Source organism: Artibeus jamaicensis, unplaced genomic scaffold (assembly GCF_021234435.1).
Source record: "Artibeus jamaicensis isolate MK-2021 breed Jamaican fruit bat unplaced genomic scaffold, CSHL_Jam_final contig_490, whole genome shotgun sequence".
Taxonomy (NCBI): domain Eukaryota; kingdom Metazoa; phylum Chordata; class Mammalia; order Chiroptera; family Phyllostomidae; genus Artibeus; species Artibeus jamaicensis.
In genome coordinates this window covers 17327501-17341276 of record NW_026521861.1, presented here as the reverse complement: position 1 = coordinate 17341276, position 13776 = coordinate 17327501, and positions in this window count along the sequence as shown.

Below are 13776 nucleotides of genomic sequence, written 5' to 3'. Positions count from 1 at the left end.
ATGGGAACTCCTTTGTAGGTGACTGTCCCCTTATCTCTTGCTGCTTCTAGAATTCTCTCCTTCATTTTAATCTTGGCTAATGTAATTATGATGTGCCTTGGTGTGTTCCTTCTTGGATCCAACGTCTTTAGGACTCTCTGAACTTCTTGGATTTCCTGGAAGTCTATTTCCTTTGCCAGATTGGGGAAATTCTCCTTTATTATTTGTTCAAATAAGTTTTCCACTGGTGGCTGTTCCTCTTCCCCTTCTGGCACCCCTATAATTTTGATGTTGGAACGTTTAAAGATGTCCTGGAGGTTCCTAAGCCTCTCCTCATTTTTTTGAATTCTTGTTTCTACATTCTTTTCTGTTCGGTCATTTTTTTCTTCTTTCTGGTCCACTCCTTTGATTTGAGTCCCAGTTTCCTTTCCATTACTGTTGGTTTCCTGTGCATTTCCATTCATTTCAATTAGTTTAGCCTTCATACGTTCCTCTAATTTGTGACTAAAATCAACCAGTTCTGTGAGCATCCTGATAACCAGTGTTTTGAACTGTGCATCTGAAAGTTTAGCTATTTCTTCATTGCTTAGATTTATTGGCTCTGGGGCTCTGAGTTGTTCTTGAGCCATGTTTTGATCTGTTCATGCCTGTTAGGTATGAGGAGCAGAGCCTTATTTGTTCACCAGGGTGGGGCCACCCAGGTCGCTGGTTTGTGATGCTGTAGGTGGGGGTGGGGACAGAGAGGGACAATGGCGGGCCCCTCTGCCGCTTCCTGCCACTGGGGCCTGCATGGTCTGTCTCACTGCTCCCTCCTTCACCGGTTTATCAGTTTGGCTGAAGGGTTCGTTGTTGTCAGACTTCCATGAAGTTCAATTTTCTGTGGTTTTGGCTGTGTTTTTGTTGCTAAAACTTTGTTGTTTTTAAACTTGGTTGTGGGAGGAGGCACAGTGCTTCCACCTATGCCTCCATCTTGGCAGAAGTCCTGGAGTTTTTTTTTTATTTGCTTGTTTGCTTGCTTTGTTTTGTTTTGGTTTGGTTTATGGCAGGAGAAATAGCAAGAATTTCGTTTTATTTCATTTTTCTTTAACTTGAAAGGAGAATGAGAGAAGAGACAGAACGGCAGGGTATCTGTCTTATTCTTCCTGACCCTTATTCTTCCTGGACAGGTGTGAAGCCCCAAAAGGGAGCGAGACCGAGTGAGAACCGTTTGCATTCAGAATCTGGGAGACTCCAGACTCGGGCGTCTGCTTTCAGAGGGGATGTCCAGCACCTCCTGGCACGGGCTCAGGGTGGGTCCCACAGAGGGGCAATGGCACTGGGTGGAGAGAGAGTCTTTGGAAGGACATGGGTCAGACAAAAGCAGAGGCCAAGGGAACCTAGGCAGCACTGAGCACCAAGTCCTGCCTGAAGAACTTTCTAGCTGAAGTGTGGCTGCCATAGAAGCCTCTGCGCCTACCTCACTAGCGGGGCCACCAGCCTCTGTGGGGAACAACCAGTTACTGCCCACTCCCTTCCAAGATGCCAAGTCCCTGCCCTAGGGACATCTTGGGTCTGGTTGGTCGAGCCCAGGTCACATGCCACGTTCTAGCTGTGAGGAATGGGAGAGCAGGGGGTTTGTCCACCTTGGTGTCTGTAGCAGGAGCAAGGCTCTGCCTCCCACTTCCAATGTCCTGAAGGGGTGGCCGGTCCCTGCATGCAGCTGGTGTTCCCACGTTGGGCGGCTGAAAGGCAGCAGATGTCTTTCACGTGACTTCACAGTGGTGTGGAGAGAATTAAGTGGGAAAAGGAATGTGATGCACTTGGCACAGATATAGGCTCATTAACAACTGCTGTGATGATTATTATAATATGTATCGTATTGTGATAATTGTTGTAGCTGAGACCAGACCTGGCCAACTGGATGATCCTGCCAGGAGCACGGCCTCCTGGGAGAGGGACACAAGTTTTGTACAAAGGCCCTGGGGGACACTGTTATTTCATGGAATTCTAAAGTAACAGCTTTTGCATAGAAAACATTTCCTTCAGAAGGAATAATAATCAATAATATCTGCATAATAAGGATCTAAGCAATAACCAGTATTAGTAACTATGTGCACTGAGCTCCAAAGAGTGGGTGTGTGGATGCCTTTGGATCCTCTGATTATTCTGGAAGAAGAGATATTTGGGGCAGAGGCTGCTGGAGGCGCCCCTCAGCGTCCTGGCCCCTCTTCCCACCCAGTTCGTAGGCAGTACTCTGCTGCCTGGGATGGAAGCTTCCTTGCGGTGAGGAGCGGCCATGCTATCAGATGTTAGCCAATAGGTCTGCGTGGAAGCTGTAAACATCTCTGGGAAATCTTCTTAAGGCTTGTGTTCTGTGTGGCCTACATTACTCCTACCTGGCACCACCTTAGCATCTTCTCTGTTTCATGGGCGGGGAAGCGCGACTCCGAGGGGTGAAGCATCGGGTTCAGAGCCACGTGGTACGTCCAGGAAATTGCCTCTGAAAAGGTCACGTCCTCTCGTCTTGAGAACCAGGCTCTCTTCGACACCCCATGCCAGCTTGCCTTTTAAAAAATCAACATTATTAGGGTACAATTTGCCTACCATATAAATGTACCAGTGTGAAGCGTAGACAGCTTGATCAGTTTTGTCACGGGCGTAACCACCTCCTCCATTTAGAGAGGAAGTTCCATTTGCCCAGGAAGTTCCCGGCCACTTCTTCACGATCACCCCACCTCCTCCAGCCTCAGGCAACCACTGACCTGCTTCCTGTCACTAGGGATTAGCTGTGCACCTTCTACAGTTTCATATCGGAGGACTCGTCTGATATCCACTCTTTCGTGTCTGGATTCTCTGGCTCAGCATCCTGCTTCGGGCTTGGTCCAAATCACTGCTGGTTTCAGCTCGCTTCTTTCTCTGGCTGATCAGTAGAGCTCTGCAGGGATGGACCACTCTCTCCCTGCTTCCCCACCCACCTGGGGAAGCATATTTGGGTTGTTCCCAGCTTAGGACTTACGAGCATTTTGGTGCAAGACTTTGTGTAGACATAGAGCTCATTTTTCTGGAATAAATGCTTAGGAGTGGAATTGCTCGGTCACATGCTAAAGCCATGTTTAAGTTTATACGGAACTGCCAAAGACTTTTCCAAACTGTTTCTGGGAATGTTGCCTTTTTAAAGTTGATTTTGAAAATCTGAGTTTTTAAAGAAGTTGATTTGGAAATTTCTGATGGATTTAGAGGAGGTTCCAACCCATGCCCATCTGGGTGGCCTGCTAAGGGCCACACAGTCCCTGAGCCCCCACAGATTGGGCTTGCGATCTGCTGCAGACTGCATGGTTCTGTCCCCCACATCCATATACGGAAGCCCTATCCCAAAATGTGAGGGTGGTCGGAGAAGGGGGCCTTTGAGGTTGTGGATGAGGTCATGGGGGTGGGGCCCCCACGAAGGGGTTAGTGCCCTCGTATGGAAAGGAAGAGACCAGAGCTCTCTGCCTCTGCCATGCGAGGACCCCGCCAGAAGGCAGCTGTCCATAGGCCAGGCAGTGGGTCCTCGCCAGTGGGCTGGCCCCCTGATCTGGGACCTCCAGCCTCCAGAGCAGTGAGAAATACACATCTAGCGTCTAAGCCACCCAGTCTAAGGTTTGTCGTCACAGCCTGTGCGCCAAGAAAAATCCTCGTTCAATTCTCAGTGTATCCTTGAATTATTTAACCTCAATGAGAATTAGCTTCTTCGGCTCTAACAAGGCGGAGAGCAGCAACAGCACCCACCTCACCTGGCTGTTAGGATTAAGTGAGACACCATTTGTGGAAGCCCTGGCACTGCAGGGGTGCTGGCTCCCCTGATGCGGGTTTTACGACCAGGGACTTTTACTGGAGAATAAGGCATCTTTTGTGCCCTACAGTCGGAGAGCAATCCATCATCACATTTTATAAGTTGCAGAAATGAGTCCTCTCGGATGGATTTGCTTCAACAGCTCTGATTAGAATCGTTGGCACTTCTTGGAGTCATCGTGGTCTAGAAAGTTCCATGTAACTCAGCAGGCGGGAAGGCAGTAGACAACATTAATTGTTTCATAAATACTGTAAGGATGGGATTTCTTTGCGCCCGTTGGCTTAAACCAAGTTACTGAAAAGCCAATACTGTGCCATATGTTTATACTTTTCTTGGCACATAAACCAGGTATTTTACAGACAAGGATGGGTAATAAAAGGCAAGTATTCACTCAAGTCATATGTTTGATTCTCCATCAAAGAAAAACAGCCGTAACCATCCCGATTTCACTGAAATTTTATCAGGAGCAGCGGTAAATCTCAGACACGGGAGACAGCACCTGCAGGAGAAAGAGCTACAGAGCGAAGGAGGCTGCCCCCACGTGGACGCAGATGATGTGACGCCACCTTCTGAACAAGGGGCTGCTGCCTCCCTGGCCTTCAGAACAGCAAGTAGGTCTGGAGAAACGAGTTTGGTGTCAGTGAGGACGACCAAAGAATGGCCGCTGTTAGCTACCAAGGGTAAATGGGGCGACCCGGTGGAATTTCTACAAGTTGAATTGTTATGCGAGGAGACCCCAGGAGGCCTGGCGGTGGCCGCCCCCCACCCCCGGGGTCATCGCCGTCACAGAGGAGTTGCATTGTGCTGTACACATTCACCCTGAGTCTGCTTGTTCCCAGTGACCGAGAGAGGCTGATGCTGCCAAAGGGCCCTGGGGAACGTGGGGCCCAAGACCCGACCCTGCTCTGTCCTGGTGTCCATGCTGTTCTCCGAGTGTGGCAACCGCACCCAAGCTGAATGAGACCCGGGATTCCGAGTTTTGTTTTCTTCACACCACTGGCCCCTAAATGCCAACCAGTCATTCTGTGGGGATGCTCTGCCCCCATGCCAGAGGAAAACCCCAGTGCTGAGCTAGACCGGCCGGGAAACGACACGCAGATCTCCCAAGTGGCACGTGACTGCGGCACAGATACCACGGGGGAGGCTGATTCAAGGAACTTTCCGGAATGACCAGCAGCGTACTGACTTCTGACCTTTGCCTTTGTTGCCTGGAAGGCTCTCTCACTCTCCTGCTGATTGGCAGCCCAGGCCAATCCGGCCTCTGGCCGGAGTCTCGCCGGGGACCCCAGGATCCTACCCCATCTCCTCTGGGGGGGCTGGGGCCTTTCCTAAAGGGTGAGCTTTGGAGCTGGAAAGGTCCTCATGCGCTACCCCCTCTGTCCTGCTCCTGCAGGGACTCCATTTTAGAAAGGCCAATGACACAGAACCACAGCAGGTAAGAAACAGTTGGTCAGAGAGGGGCTGCCCCAGGGAAGTTGGGGGTGGGGGTGCGGGCGGGGTTCAAACAAACCCACCATGTCACTGATGAGACCATATCCCTGCCGCTTCACATTCTCTAACCTTTACAAGCAGAGTACAGTGCAACTGCACACACTGAGTTTTTTCCTGGATGAAATGACCAGAAACTGTGGACAGTTTTTCTCTTGGTGGGACGGGGTGGTGGCTTTTACTTTTTCACTTTATTTATTTACTTATTTAAGATGTTATTTATTTTTAGAGAGAGGGGAAGGGAGGGAGAGAGGGGGAGAACCATCAATGTGTGGGTACCTCTTGTGTGCCCCCTACTGGGGACCTGGCCCACAACCCAGGCATGTTTCTTGACTTGGAATCCAACCAGCAACCCTTTGATTCACGGCCGGCACTCAATCCACTGAGCTAGCAGGCAGAGCGGCCAGTAATTTTTAAAATACCCCTTTACATAAAAGGCAGTATACATAAAGGGCACTAGAGACCGGTTGCTGGGTTTGAAACCCGGTGTCGTCCCTTCTTAACTGGGAACCTCTGCCCTATCGTTCACATTCCCACTCCCTGCAGGTCCGCTTCTCTATCCATAAGCAGGGATAATGGCCGTGTCTGCCCCACACAACTTTTGTACGTGAAGAACCACATGGGCGCTCCTTGAAGGTTTGCTGCTGCCCTTCCTACTTGAGCTCTCTGCGTATACCTACTACTCCGATTATTTCTGAAAGGTCACCATGTATCATCTATGCAGCAGATTTCAACCCATGTGCTGCCAGGCTTTTTAAAACATGCAATACCTGACTATTCAGTCCGGCGCACTGACCTTTTTCCCCGTTGATCGCCAAGTGAAAAAAAAATGACAAGAGCCAACACAACAATTGCCGTCCAGTGTGAGTGAATCAAAACTATACCTATTTTTTTTGTCATTGGCAAAAAATATATTTTTAGTGTGCCGCAAAATGTGAGTAATCGGTATATGTGCGCCCTGAGATGAAAAAGGCTGAAAATTACTGATCTATGAAATAAGATGATCAAATTTCCTTCTTTATAATGTTCTCCATAAAATCCTAATAAGCATTTAACAAAATAAAACATAATTGCCTCAACAGCTGTATAAGAGATACCCACAGGAGTGGGGGAGATGGGGGTGGGGGAGGGCAAACAGCTCCGTTTTCTGGGGCCAGAGAGAAGGAAACCAACTGGGAAGGGACCATCTCAGCGTCCCGCTGGGCTGGCTCTATGCTCGCCTCGCTGGCTGCTACGGAGCTGGGCCAGCCACATACGGTCTCTCTGCACAGAGCTCATCAGCCTGGAAAGGGCTCGTTCTGGAAGGAATCAGGCCCTCGGCCCCCCTGCCTCTGACGAGACAGCTGAAACTTTTTTTCCTTTAACTTACATTTTAATTAAGAAAGTCACCCTTTGGTGAAATTGCAAAATCCTTGTACTTAAGAATCAATAAAATGTGCACAGTCTAAAATGAGATTAATAATGACTCGAGTGTCTATTTTGGGTGTAATTATTTATTCATCAAAGAAAACCAGCCGCTAAAACCACCGTCCGTCATGGACCCGGGAAGACGCTTCCACGGCGGTTCTGTTGTTAAAATTCCCCTTTATTGCTCTGTCTGGTGTTAAATATAAAAAGCAGGAAGGTTCATTCTCTACCTGCATACATTTTAAATAAGAATTTCAACATTATCTTGTCCATTTAAAATAATTGTATGAAAATGTGAAGAAATATGATCTTGTAAAAGCTGCAGTCTGGCGCACCCAGGGAGCGAGCGAGAAAGAGCGAAGCTGCTATTATTTAAAATTCATGGAGACTGTGGCAAGATTGATCGGAAGAGGCTCCTTCCCAGAACTGTTCTGAGCCTCCAGGCGCAGGGGCGGGGGCCTGGTGGGGGTGCTCAGCCAGGACCCCAGAGCCTGCAAGAACCCGAAGGCATTGCTGCCTGGGCTGGCCAGTGCCGAGACAGGGCGGGGCGGGTGGCCCATCCCTCCGGGTCCTGGTACTGCATGGATCCCCGCCAGGCCAGACCTGGGGAAGTAGGGAAGAGCCAATGTCTCTTTACTGTTCAGGGTCTGGACGAGACACACCCCAAGTGGTCCCATAGGCCAGGGTGGGGTGGAGGCTGGGGTCATGGGGCAGGAAGCTCAGGAGACGAAGCGAGAGGCTGCAGTGACTCCACATTGAGGCCTTTATCTGAAAATTATTTGAATAATTTTACCATCCTCTCCCCGTTCTAACCAGTTCCCAGGGAAAAGGTAGCTGGGGACCACAAAACATGTCCTCTCACCTGTGTCTAGTCCTCCTCTGAGTCCTCTGCAGTACAGGGATCGGGGACCGAGCCGGTAACTCTGGATCCAACCCTGCCCTTTTCTTTCTGTGTGATCACCTGAGTTTTCCGTCGCGGCTGTTACCAAGTACCGCAAATCAGTGGCTTAAAACATCACGCGGCGTCACTAACTTACAGTTCTGCAGGTCAGGAGGCCAAAACGGGTCTCACTGGAATAAAGTCAAGCTGTCCGTAGGTGCCCAATTTCTTCTGGCAGCGGGAGGGAAGAATCTGCTTGCTGGCCTTTTCCAGCTGGGAGAGGCTCCGGCATGGCCTGGGCCAGGGTCCGGTCCTCAGCGTTCAAGGCCGGAAGTGGAGGGGCGGGTCCTTCTCACCTGGTCCCACCCTCTCCCGTGAAAGAGCCTGGTCCTCCCAAGGAGCATCCAAATCCTCTCTCCATCTCATAGCCCTTGGCTTCACCATATCCGCAAAGTCACCTGCCATGGAGGTGACATAGCCCCAGGTTTGGGGGATGAATTAGGACGCGATGTGTTGGGGGGGCCAGTATCCTTCCTACATGGTGACTGTGGACAAGTCACATGTCCTTTCCAGGCCTCAGTTTCTCTCCTCGGGTGTGTTTCTGTAGTATGTCAGATTCTTTATGGAGAGAAACTATTTTTTGGTGCATTTGAAGAAAGTCAGTTAAAAAGTCTTTTCCCAGAGAGGACACGAACAGTTGGATTCTGCTAAAATGGCATTTAATACTTTTCCCCCTCTTAAGCCAGGTTGTATCTGTAGGCAGCTTGGTTCCTGCTCTATCTGCAAGCCCAGATTGGGGGTAAGCTGTGAGTTTTATATATGTGCCCTATATGCAGCCAGGACATCTTCACTCAGATGGAGCCCAGGGCCGACCTGGATGCATGTGTGTAGAAAGAAGGAATTAGTGAAACCGAGCTCTGCAGTGGCGATGGGGGACACAAGCCCCCCATGGGAGGAGGGCCTGTGGCACATGTGCTGGCTTGGCTGCTTTGTGGTTGACCTTGGGCAGGTCATTCCAGGGCTGTTCCTCCATTTCCCCACTGGTGGCATTATGGGATTGGGGGAACAGGGGCCTCCACCCCTGGCTGCTCATTAGCATCTTCAGGACACTGTTTGGCAGGGAAGTTCCTGGGGGCTGAGTTTCAACAAATGCCTGGTTGATTTGGATGCAGCTTGTAGCTTGATATTCTCCAAAGTCAAGGCACCCCCAGAGATCCAGGAACCTGGATCTAAAACTTAACTCTGCTGCATTCGCCGATTTGAGATTTCTCAGAGAGGGCCCATGGATCACATATCTTAGAGTCATCTTGAAGATGGGTGGAAGCTTGCTTAAATACAGATTCCCAGGCCACCCTCTCAACACCAGGGCTGGAGCCTAGAGATCTACATTCAAACAACCAGCTTCCCGTGGATTTTCACGTGCTCCCATCTTGAGAACTGTAGCTCTGAGCACAGGGTCAGCTGCACGAAAATGGGGCTCAGTGCACTTCCGTCTGGACCCTCTAGGCCACACAGAGCCTTTGGCTCAAGACCTTGAATTAATCGTTGATTTTAACAACCTCATCCAGTAGCAGTCTCTCCAAGGCTTCGTGTCCTCAGGTCCCACCAGGAAAGAAATCCCTGATGGGAAAAGAGCTCTTGGAACAAGGAATTTCCCTTGGGAGCAGAAATGAGAAGGGGCCAAGACCGCTCGTACTTTTTCCCTGCAGGTGAGCCTCCACCTGCCTGCAACATGCCCTCGGTTGCCCGAGAGCTCCTTACCCCCTCCCCATTTTTCCCTTTCAACTCTGTCATTTGTACAGCCTATTAACCTTTAACTTTATGACTTCCCAAAGATGAAATACTGGCAGCATTTAAGGCTGAGAATACTCCAGCCCTACCTTCTTAGTCTGCAATGGCGGGAGGGGTGGGGGGAGAAGCACTTTCTCTTAAATCAGTCATTTTTAATATCCATCACAGAGACGCTACCCACGGAGAGTATTTTTGGCTCCGTGTAGCGAGCTGATTCATAATAAATGTGGCAGCACTGCTTCCTACCTGCACACCTCCCCCAGGAGCGGAAGGAGCCCTTCCCATTAGGCAGGCCCTGGGGTAAAATAACCCCTGTGCTACTAACACCAGCACTTACGACACACCTGCCGTGGTCCATGACACATGCATGACAGCAGATCCTCATAAAGACCCTGCTGAAAGATGCATAGTCACCTCCATTTTCAGATATGATAAAACTGAGGCTCAGAGAGGCTAAGTAGTTTGACCAAGGTCACCCAGCTACCGAGTGATTGAACTGGGATTGGTTCTAGTTCTGTGTGACTCCAAATGCTGTATGAATGAGCCAAAGTCATCAGAGCTCATCTTTGCCAGTCTAGTCACACTGGAATTTTGAGGGACAGTTTCTGTCTCAAATTGTGGTGAGAAGGCCCCGGTGTGCGTCAGCTTTATCGAGAAGATGTCCCTTGGAGAGGGGGGTCGAAAACCTTCCACCCAAATGAGCCTGAGACCTCCAAATGAGGCTTCGCCCCTTGCCTGAGCTGACCAACCATCCTGGTTCACTGGGACGGCTCTGGGTTTAGCACTGAAGGTCCTTGGTGAACAGGGAAAGTTGGCCACCCCACTTACCAGCAACACTCTGCTTCTGAGCTTTTGGATTCCACATATGAAGGGGACGGTGCCGTCTGCCTTGCAGGAGGTGTGGGACCCCTCCCAGAGAGCCATGCCAAGCAACCTGGAGCTGACCCATGTAGGGGACCGTCAGGACCCTGGGGAGACTGGTTAGCAGGGAAGCTGGCTGACAAAGGCAAGACTGAGGCTGGACAGGGCAGGCTGAAGGAAGGCCTGTGCCCTGGGGAACTAGCAGGGCCTTGACTTGAACTTGTCCCCTTGCCCTGCTTCATGGTGCTTCCCAGCACAGAACCCCGTCTGATACATTGTAGATTCACATGTCATGTCTTCCGTGTGGCCCTGACTAACATGTAGCCCCCAGGAGACAGAGACTTCTGTCTGCAGTGTCTCTGGCACCTGGGAAAGTGCCTTGCCCTTGAGTAGGTGCTCAGTAACTTTTTGTTGGATGAATGAATGAATGAATGAGCAAACAAACCAGGGGCCTGGGCTGATGGGTTCCCCACTGCTATTGAGAAGCAGCACTACTAACTAGATGGCCAAAAACTCAAGCTGAGCAGCTGAGGGGCTGCTAAGGGTCACCTGACCCAGGAAGATGACTGTGAGTGGGGGCCACTCCCTTGCTACTTCCAGAACCTGCTTCCCATCAGAGCCACCTAATGGCCTGGATTTTTGGTGGCATTCCTCTCCCATAAATCACAAATTCTAGAAGCCGAACCTAGCCCATGCCCCCTCCTGGATCTAAGCAGGCTGTCTCCAGCCCTGGCATTGGATGGGTGACCCACTGGGCCTTTCCTGAGGGAAGCTGTGATCTGGGTACCTGTCATGATCCCCAGATGTCTATACCTGTGTAATAGAGTATGTCGCCAAACCCTGTCATATCTGACCCTCACATGCAGTGGCCTCAGCAGTGGGCAGCAGCGAAGGCTCAGCTCAACGGAGCAAATTAGGGACAAGACACTGGCGCATGGCTAATTCATGCATTAGGCCCAACTGTGACGTTCCTAACTTTTTAACATTTATGTAGAAGTTTCCCTTTTGTTTTGGTCCCAAGGTATGGTTAACAGAAGGCCAGCCTGAAAGATAATATATTGTGACTGTTATATTATTTATTTTCAAGCCAACGTATTGATTATTATGTGCTGAAAATGACAAATGGTGTCTGAGCGCGGCACGGTCAGCAGGTTCTATTAAAGAAATGATAGTATTGCTCATGGATTGTTAAAAGGTTCAGTTTAGGTTCTTTATAGTTTATATCCATCACCATTTAATGACCAAATGATGAAAAATATGAGCCATGGGGACCATTTTTTTCTGTTGGAGTTTTATGTTTAAGCAGTTAGCAAAATAAGATACTCCATTTTTGGTGGGGAGTGGGGTGGCGGCGAGGGGAGTGCCCAAGATTTTATTTCTCCAGATTTAATAAATTGTAATAGTTAATGTTGCAGCTCTGGAATGGAGCGGGAGGATGCAAGAAAGGAGAGTGTGGCAAGGCCAGGAGATAGGCCACGAGGAGCCCAGCCAGGGCTCTTGCTGGGGAGGGTTCTAGGGATTCGGATGCTGCACGGTGGCTGTCTGCTTCTTGTGGGACTGGTGGCTGGGGTCTGCGGCTCCTGCTGGGGGAGCCATGGGCACAGACAGGCCTCGGGGAATCAGTTTCCCTTACGGGTTATAAAGGGCCTCCAAGTCAGAGAGTGGACAGCAGGCTCTTGTGTAAGGTTGAATGTCTAGCGGAACCAGAGGTCCCCAAAGCGACCTGCGGGAGGAGGGCTGTGACTGAAGCTCTCCAGGGAGCCTTAGACTTGGCACTTGGTATATCTGCTGGTGACTGTCTGCTCATGACCTGGGGACTCTCGACCGCCTGCTGTGGTGTCAGACAGCCAAACCTCTGCAGTGAGTGGGAGCGTGCCAGGCCGGGGCCCCTGGAGGGAGGGGAGAAGCCATTGCCCCCACCTCCGGGGGCTCTCACAGGGCTATTCTTAGGAGAGGAGGCCTGCAGTCCGGCCTCAGCTATCAGGCCTTTGCAGGAAAGCATCCCTGTGCTGGGTCGCCCCGCCCCCCCCTCCCCCATCTGCACCAAATGCAGATGGTTCTCCTAAGGGGTGGCTCTTCTTGGAGCCCACAGCAGTGCCCCTTTGTAAGGAGCTCAGAGGCCCACCGCAGGGCCCTCTGTCCTTGAGCCTGGCTCCGAAGGACAGGTGCTAATTAGGACAGAGGTGTCTGAGCTAGGGGATGCGGGTGGGGTAAGGAGATTTGAGGCCATTTACTGTGTACGGCAGAAGCTGAGAGCTGCTCACCAAACCTGATTCTACTTTTCCTGGGCACTAGCCAAACTACATTTCCCAGCTGCCTTTGCAGTTATCTGGGATCAGGTCATCTCTTGACATCTTTGAGTCCTGTCACTTAAAGACCTTCCACGCCCAGTCCTGAGTCGTTTCCCACCACCAACCCATATTCATGCACAGGGTGACTTCAGAGGTACATATTGAAATTGGAAGACCCTCTGCACCCAATGGGAAAACAAAGCCGTTACCCGCACACCACTGCCAAGCTGAACTGCCATCAACTATTCACATAAATGTGAAATGAACTTCTTCGTTGAGACCAGTAATCTTTTGGGGGTCTGTTAATCTATCTCTGCGAGTCACCAGGGGTACGTGGCCAGTTCTGTGAAGCGTGCTTGTGTTGGCTGCAATTCCTTCAGAAACTCTACTCGAACTGGCTCTACATAAAAGAGAATTTGTGTTTGGGTTTGGACTCAGGCACAGAATGATCCAGGATCGCAGACTTCACCACCTCACTTGTTCTCTCTCTGGGATCTGCTTTTCTGTCTCCTTTCGCAGGAGCCAATCCCCATTCAGCCCCAGCTTCAGCTGAACATTAGAGACCTGTGATTGGCCCAGCTTGGGTCATGTGGCCACTCTTGACTCAATCATTGAGGCCAAGCAGGTGGGGCTCTCTGATTGGCCAACTATGCGCCTACGGGGGTCTGAGCAGCCAAACCCGCTGGCTGCCCCGGAGCAGAGTTTTTTCTTGCTCACGGATATATTCTCACCCACGGGCTTTGGCTGCGGCAGAGAAGGTGGCTCACAAGAAGGAATCACTCGTCGGTCCCTGCTCAGGGGTGTGAATCATCACGGGAGAAGGATGCCTGCCCCGAGGTTCTCGGCTGTGCCCTTCTGTCCGTGGTTCCCATTCTCTGAGCCTCAGTTTCCCGAACTGTAACATGGACATAATAATAGCTCCCTCCTCACAGGGCAGCTGTGCCAACGTGAAGTGAAGTGCAAAAGCACCCGTGCATTGCCTGGCATGTAGCTTGTTTCCTTCTGTCGAAGCAGAAACAGAACAGGCAGCCTTACTGGTCTGCACGCTGATCACTTGTATTCCAAGAGGGCTTGCCCAGTGGCGCACGAACAGCCAACATTAGCAATTCCTACTCTGATGTGAAACCGCTGTTTTCTCTACTACCGCCTAAAAGATGCCAACATTCCAGACAGGTCTTCAGCCCTTTTCCTATCATTTTAGCCTCCTGGGCAGCCAGGACAAATTAGAGCAGAAATTGATTCTCTCTCCGTTCCCAAGGCCAGGAGCC